General features: G+C 35.6%; 1 long non-coding RNA gene across 1 annotated transcript; it reads left to right on the top strand.

Annotated features, from left to right (window-relative positions):
- The first annotated feature begins 3,716 nt into the window (after positions 1–3,716).
- On the top strand, positions 3,717–6,700 carry LOC124030597. The gene is made up of 2 exons (XR_006837992.1): positions 3,717–3,849; positions 6,439–6,700. It is a non-coding gene; the product is annotated as an uncharacterized LOC124030597 (long non-coding RNA).
- Positions 6,701–6,871: the final 171 nt, after the last annotated feature.

Below are 6,871 nucleotides of genomic sequence, written 5' to 3'. Positions count from 1 at the left end.
CTCCTGCTATTATTGACCCCTACCTTCCATAACTAGTCACCTATCGATGGATTGATCTATTATTGACCCCCTACCTTCCATTACTAGTCTCTGCAATACCTCCTGCTATTATTGACCCCTACCTTCCATAACTAGTCACCTACCCAATACCTCCTGCTATTATTGACCCCTACCTTCCATAACTAGTCACCTGCCCAATACCTCCTGCTATTATTGACCCTACCTTCCATAACTAGTCACCTGCAATACCTCCTGCTATTATTGACCCCATACCTTCCATAACTAGTCACCTACCCAATACCTTCTGCTATTATTATTTCTACCTTCCATAACTAGTCTCCTATCAATGGATTGATCTATTATTGACCCCCTACCTTCCATAACTAGTCTCCTATCGATGGATTGATCTATTATTGACCCCTACCTTGAATAACTAGTCTCCTACCCAATACCTCCTGCTATTATTGACCCCTACCTTGAATAACTAGTCTCCTACCCAATACCTCCTGCTATTATTGACCCCTACCTTCCATAACTAGTCTCCTATCGATGGATTGATCTATTATTGACCCCTACCTTCCATAACTAGTCTCCTACCCAATACCTCCTGCTATTATTGACCCCTACCTTCCATAACTAGTCACCTATCGATGGATTGATCTATTATTGACCCCTACCTTCCATAACTAGTCTCCTATCGATGGATTGATCTATTATTGACCCCTATCCTCCATACATGGTCTGCTATCGATGGATAGATCTATTATTGACCCCTATCCTCCATACATGGTCTGCTATCGATGGATAGATCTATTATTGACCCCTATCCTCCATAAATGGTCTGCTATCGATGGATTGATCTATTATTGACCCCTATCCTCCATACATGGTCTGCTATCGATGGATTGATCTATTATTGACCCCTACCTTCCATAACTAGTCTCCTATCGATGGATTGATCTATTATTGACCCCTACCTTCCATAACTAGTCTCCTACCGATGGATTGATCTATTATTGACCCCTACCTTCCATAACTAGTCTCTTATCGATGGATTGATCTATTATTGACCCCTACCTTCCATAACTAGTCACCTACCCAATACCTCCTGCTATTATTGACCCCTACCTTCCATAACTAGTCACCTATCGATGGATTGATCTATTATTGACCCCTACCTTCCATAACTAGTCACCTACCCAATACCTCCTGCTATTATTGACCCCTACCTTCCATAACTAGTCACCTATCGATGGATTGATCTATTATTGACCCCTACCTTCCATAACTAGTCACCTACACAATACCTCCTGCTATTATTGACCCCTACCTTCCATAACTAGTCACCTATCGATGGATTGATCTATTATTGACCCCTACCTTCCATTACTAGTCTCCTACCCAATACCTCCTGCTATTATTGACCCCTACCTTCCATAACTAGTCACCTACCCAATACCTCCTGCTATTATTGACCCCTACCTTCCATAACTAGTCACCTACCCAATACCTCCTGCTATTATTGACCCTACCTTCCATAACTAGTCACCTACCCAATACCTCCTGCTATTATTACCCCCTACCTTCCCATAACTAGTCACCTACCCAATACCTTCTGCTATTATTGACCCCTACCTTCCATAACTAGTCTCCTATCAATGGATTGATCTATTATTGACCCCTACCTTGAATAACTAGTCTCCTACCCAATACCTCCTGCTATTATTGACCCCTACCTTGAATAACTAGTCTCTACCCAATACCTCCTGCTATTATTGACCCCTACCTTCCATAACTAGTCTCCTATCGATGGATTGATCTATTATTGACCCCTACCTTCCATAACTAGTCTCCTACCCAATACCTCCTGCTATTATTGACCCCTACCTTCCATAACTAGTCACCTATCGATGGATTGATCTATTATTGACCCCTACCTTCCATAACTAGTCTCCTACCCAATACCTCCTGCTATTATTGACCCCTACCTTCCATAACTAGTCACCTATCGATGGATTGATCTATTATTGACCCCTACCTTCCATAACTAGTCTCCTATCGATGGATTGATCTATTATTGACCCCTATCCTCCATACGTGGTCTGCTATCGATGGATAGATCTATTATTGACCCCTATCCTCCATACATGGTCTGCTATCGATGGATAGATCTATTATTGACCCCTATCCTCCATAAATGGTCTGCTATCGATGGATTGATCTATTATTGACCCCTATCCTCCATACATGGTCTGCTATCGATGGATTGATCTATTATTGATCCCTACCTTCCATAACTAGTCTCCTATCGATGGATTGATCTATTATTGACCTCTACCTTCCATAACTAGTCTCCTATCGATGGATTGATCTATTATTGACCCCTACCTTCCATAACTAGTCACCTACCCAATACCTCCTGCTATTATTGACCCCTACCTTCCATAACTAGTCACCTATCGATGGATTGATCTATTATTGACCCCTACCTTCCATAACTAGTCTCTTATCGATGGATTGATCTATTATTGACCCCTACCTTCCATAACTAGTCACCTACCCAATACCTCCTGCTATTATTGACCCCTACCTTCCATAACTAGTCTGCTATCGATGGATAGATCTATTATTGACCCCTACCTTCCATAACTAGTCTCCTATCGATGGATAGATCTATTATTGACCCCTATCCTCCATACATGGTCTGCTATCGATGGATTGATCTATTATTGACCCCTATTCTCCATACATCGTCTCCTATCGATGGATTGATCTATTATTGACCCCTACCTTCCATAACTAGTTTCCTATCGATGGATTGATCTATTATTGACCCCTATCCTCCATACATAGTCTGCTATCGATGGATTGATCTATTATTGACCCCTATCCTCCATACATAGTCGGCTATCGATGGATTGATCTATTATTGACCCCTACCTTCCATAACTAGTCGCCTATCAATCTATCAGACCCCTATCTGTCTGGTAGCCATTTATCAATACATCAGTCCCAACCCCCTCCCTCCATGCCTCACTCCTAACCTCCTCCACAGTGTTATAGAGGTACCAATAGTTTTATATAATGTCAACCTTGCGTTTTAGGAGTCTTTGTTGTTGCTTGTTTAATGGGACTGAATAATAATATTGATGCTGTTGTATTTTATTAAGTTGGTACAAAACATGACATTCCTCCACATTTTCTTCACTGTCCTGAGATATGTGTTCTGATTATTACAAAATGAAATGTAAAAAGTATAAATAAATATGTAATAATAAAATAAATGTAACATCCTACCCTCCCAAACAAATGTGTTTCTGGTATGTGTATCTCTGTAAATATTTCTAGTTATTCTAAAGGTATCTCTGTAATTTACAGGTTATCGCTGTCATTTGGTTTCTGGTATGTGTATCTCTGTAAATATTTCTAGTTATTCTAAAGGTATCTCTGTAATTTACAGGTTATCGCTGTCAATTGGTTTCTGGTATGTGTATCTCTGTAAATATTTCTAGTTATTCTAAAGTTATCTCTGTAATTTACAGGTTATCGCTGTCATTTGGTTTCTGGTATGTGTATCTCTGTAAATATTTCTAGTTATTCTAAAGTTATCTCTGTAATTTACAGGTTATCGCTGTCATTTGGTTTCTGGTATGTGTATCTCTGTAAATATTTCTAGTTATTCTAAAGTTATCTCTGTAATTTACAGGTTATCAGTCATTTGGTTTCTGGTATGTGTATCTCTGTAAATATTTCTAGTTATTCTAAAGTTATCTCTGTAATTTACAGGTTATCGCTGTCATTTGGTTTCTGGTATGTGTATCTCTGTAAATATTTCTAGTTATTCTAAAGGTATCTCTGTAATTTACAGGTTATCGCTGTCATTTGGTTTCTGGTATGTGTATCTCTATTAAATATTTCTAGTTATTCTAAAGGTATCTCTGTAATTTACAGGTTATCGCTGTCAATTGGTTTCTGGTATGTGTATCTCTGTAAATATTTCTAGTTATTCTAAAGTTATCTCTGTAATTTACAGGTTATCGCTGTCATTTGGTTTCTGGTATGTGTATCTCTGTAAATATTTCTAGTTATTCTAAAGTTATCTCTGTAATTTACAGGTTATCGCTGTCATTTGGTTTCTGGTATGTGTATCTCTGTAAATATTTCTAGTTATTCTAAAGGTATCTCTGTAATTTACAGGTTATCGCTGTCATTTGGTTTCTGGTATGTGTATCTCTGTAAATATTTCTAGTTATTCTAAAGGTATCTCTGTAATTTACAGGTTATCGCTGTCATTTGGTTTCTGGTATGTGTATCTCTGTAAATATTTCTAGTTATTCTAAAGGTATCTCTGTAATTTACAGGTTATCGCTGTCATTTGGTTTCTGGTATGTGTATCTCTGTAAATATTTCTAGTTATTCTAAAGTTATCTCTGTAATTTACAGGTTATCGCTGTCATTTGGTTTCTGGTATGTGTATCTCTGTAAATATTTCTAGTTATTCTAAAGTTATCTCTGTAATTTACAGGTTATCGCTGACATTTGGTTTCTGGTATGTGTATCTCTGTAAATATTTCTAGTTATTCTAAAGTTATCTCTGTAATTTACAGGTTATCGCTGACATTTGGTTTCTGGTATGTGTATCTCTGTAAATATTTCTAGTTATTCTAAAGGTATCTCTGTAATTTACAGGTTATCGCTGTCATTTGGTTTCTGGTATGTGTATCTCTGTAAATATTTCTAGTTATTCTAAAGGTATCTCTGTAATTTACAGGTTATCGCTGTCATTTGGTTTCTGGTATGTGTATCTCTGTAAATATTTCTAGTTATTCTAAAGTTATCTCTGTAATTTACAGGTTATCGCTGTCATTTGGTTTCTGGTATGTGTATCTCTGTAAATATTTCTAGTTATTCTAAAGGTATCTCTGTAATTTACAGGTTATCGCTGTCATTTGGTTTCTGGTATGTGTATCTCTGTAAATATTTCTAGTTATTCTAAAGGTATCTCTGTAATTTACAGGTTATCGCTGTCATTTGGTTTCTGGTATGTGTATCTCTGTAAATATTTCTAGTTATTCTAAAGGTATCTCTGTAATTTACAGGTTATCGCTGTCATTTGGTTTCTGGTATGTGTATCTCTGTAAATATTTCTAGTTATTCTAAAGTTATCTCTGTAATTTACAGGTTATCGCTGTCATTTGGTTTCTGGTATGTGTATCTCTGTAAATATTTCTAGTTATTCTAAAGTTATCTCTGTAATTTACAGGTTATCGCTGTCATTTGGTTTCTGGTATGTGTATCTCTGTAAATATTTCTAGTTATTCTAAAGTTATCTCTGTAATTTACAGGTTATCGCTGTCATTTGGTTTCTGGTATGTGTATCTCTGTAAATATTTCTAGTTATTCTAAAGTTATCTCTGTAATTTACAGGTTATCGCTGTCATTTGGTTTCTGGTATGTGTATCTCTGTAAATATTTCTAGTTATTCTAAAGGTATCTCTGTAATTTACAGGTTATCGCTGTCATTTGGTTTCTGGTATGTGTATCTCTGTAAATATTTCTAGTTATTCTAAAGTTATCTCTGTAATTTACAGGTTATCGCTGTCATTTGGTTTCTGGTATGTGTCTCTGTAAATATTTCTAGTTATTCTAAAGTTATCTCTGTAATTTACAGGTTATCGCTGTCATTTGGTTTCTGGTATGTGTATCTCTGTAAATATTTCTAGTTATTCTAAAGTTATCTCTGTAATTTACAGGTTATCGCTGTCATTTGGTTTCTGGTATGTGTATCTCTGTAAATATTTCTAGTTATTCTAAAGTTATCTCTGTAATTTACAGGTTATCGCTGTCATTTGGTTTCTGGTATGTGTATCTCTGTAAATATTTCTAGTTATTCTAAAGTTATCTCTGTAATTTACAGGTTATCGCTATTTGGTTTCTGGTATGTGTATCTCTGTAAATATTTCTAGTTATTCTAAAGTTATCTCTGTAATTTACAGGTTATCGCTGTCATTTGGTTTCTGGTATGTAAATATTTTAGTATCTCTGTAAATATTTCTAGTTATTCTAAAGTTATCTCTGTAATTTACAGGTTATCGCTGTCATTTGGTTTCTGGTATGTGTATCTCTGTAAATATTTCTAGTTATTCTAAAGTTATCTCTGTAATTTACAGGTTATCGCTGTCATTTGGTTTCTGGTATGTGTGTCTCTGTAAATATTTTCTAGTTATTCTAAAGTTATCTCTGTAATTTACAGGTTATCGCTGTCATTTGGTTTCTGGTATGTGTATCTCTGTAAATATTTCTAGTTATTCTAAACAATTTACTCTGTCATTTGGTTTCTGGTATGTCTCTGTAAATATTTCTAGTTATCTCTGTTATTCTGCTGTCATTTGGTTTCTGGTATGTGTATCTCTGTAAATATTTCTAGTTATTCTAAAGTTATCTCTGTAATTTACAGGTTATCGCTGTCATTTGGTTTCTGGTATGTGTATCTCTGTAAATATTTCTAGTTATTCTAAAGTTATCTCTGTAATTTACAGGTTATCGCTGTCATTTGGTTTCTGGTATGTGTATCTCTGTAAATATTTCTAGTTATTCTAAAGTTATCTCTGTAATTTACAGGTTATCGCTGTCATTTGGTTTCTGGTATGTGTATCTCTGTAAATATTTCTAGTTATTCTAAAGTTATCTCTGTAATTTACAGGTTATCGCTGTGTTTGGTTTCTGGTATGTGTATCTCTGTAAATATTTCTAGTTATTCTAAAGTTATCTCTGTAATTTACAGGTTATCGCTGTCATTTGGTTTCTGGTATGTGTATCTCTGTAAATATTTCTAGTTATTCTAAAGTTATCTCTGTAATTTACAGGTTAT

This window comes from Oncorhynchus gorbuscha, unplaced genomic scaffold (genome assembly GCF_021184085.1).
Source record: "Oncorhynchus gorbuscha isolate QuinsamMale2020 ecotype Even-year unplaced genomic scaffold, OgorEven_v1.0 Un_scaffold_12819, whole genome shotgun sequence".
Lineage (NCBI taxonomy): Eukaryota > Metazoa > Chordata > Actinopteri > Salmoniformes > Salmonidae > Oncorhynchus > Oncorhynchus gorbuscha.
Note: the sequence above shows the minus strand (reverse complement) of the source record. Positions and strands in the feature narration are given on the sequence as shown.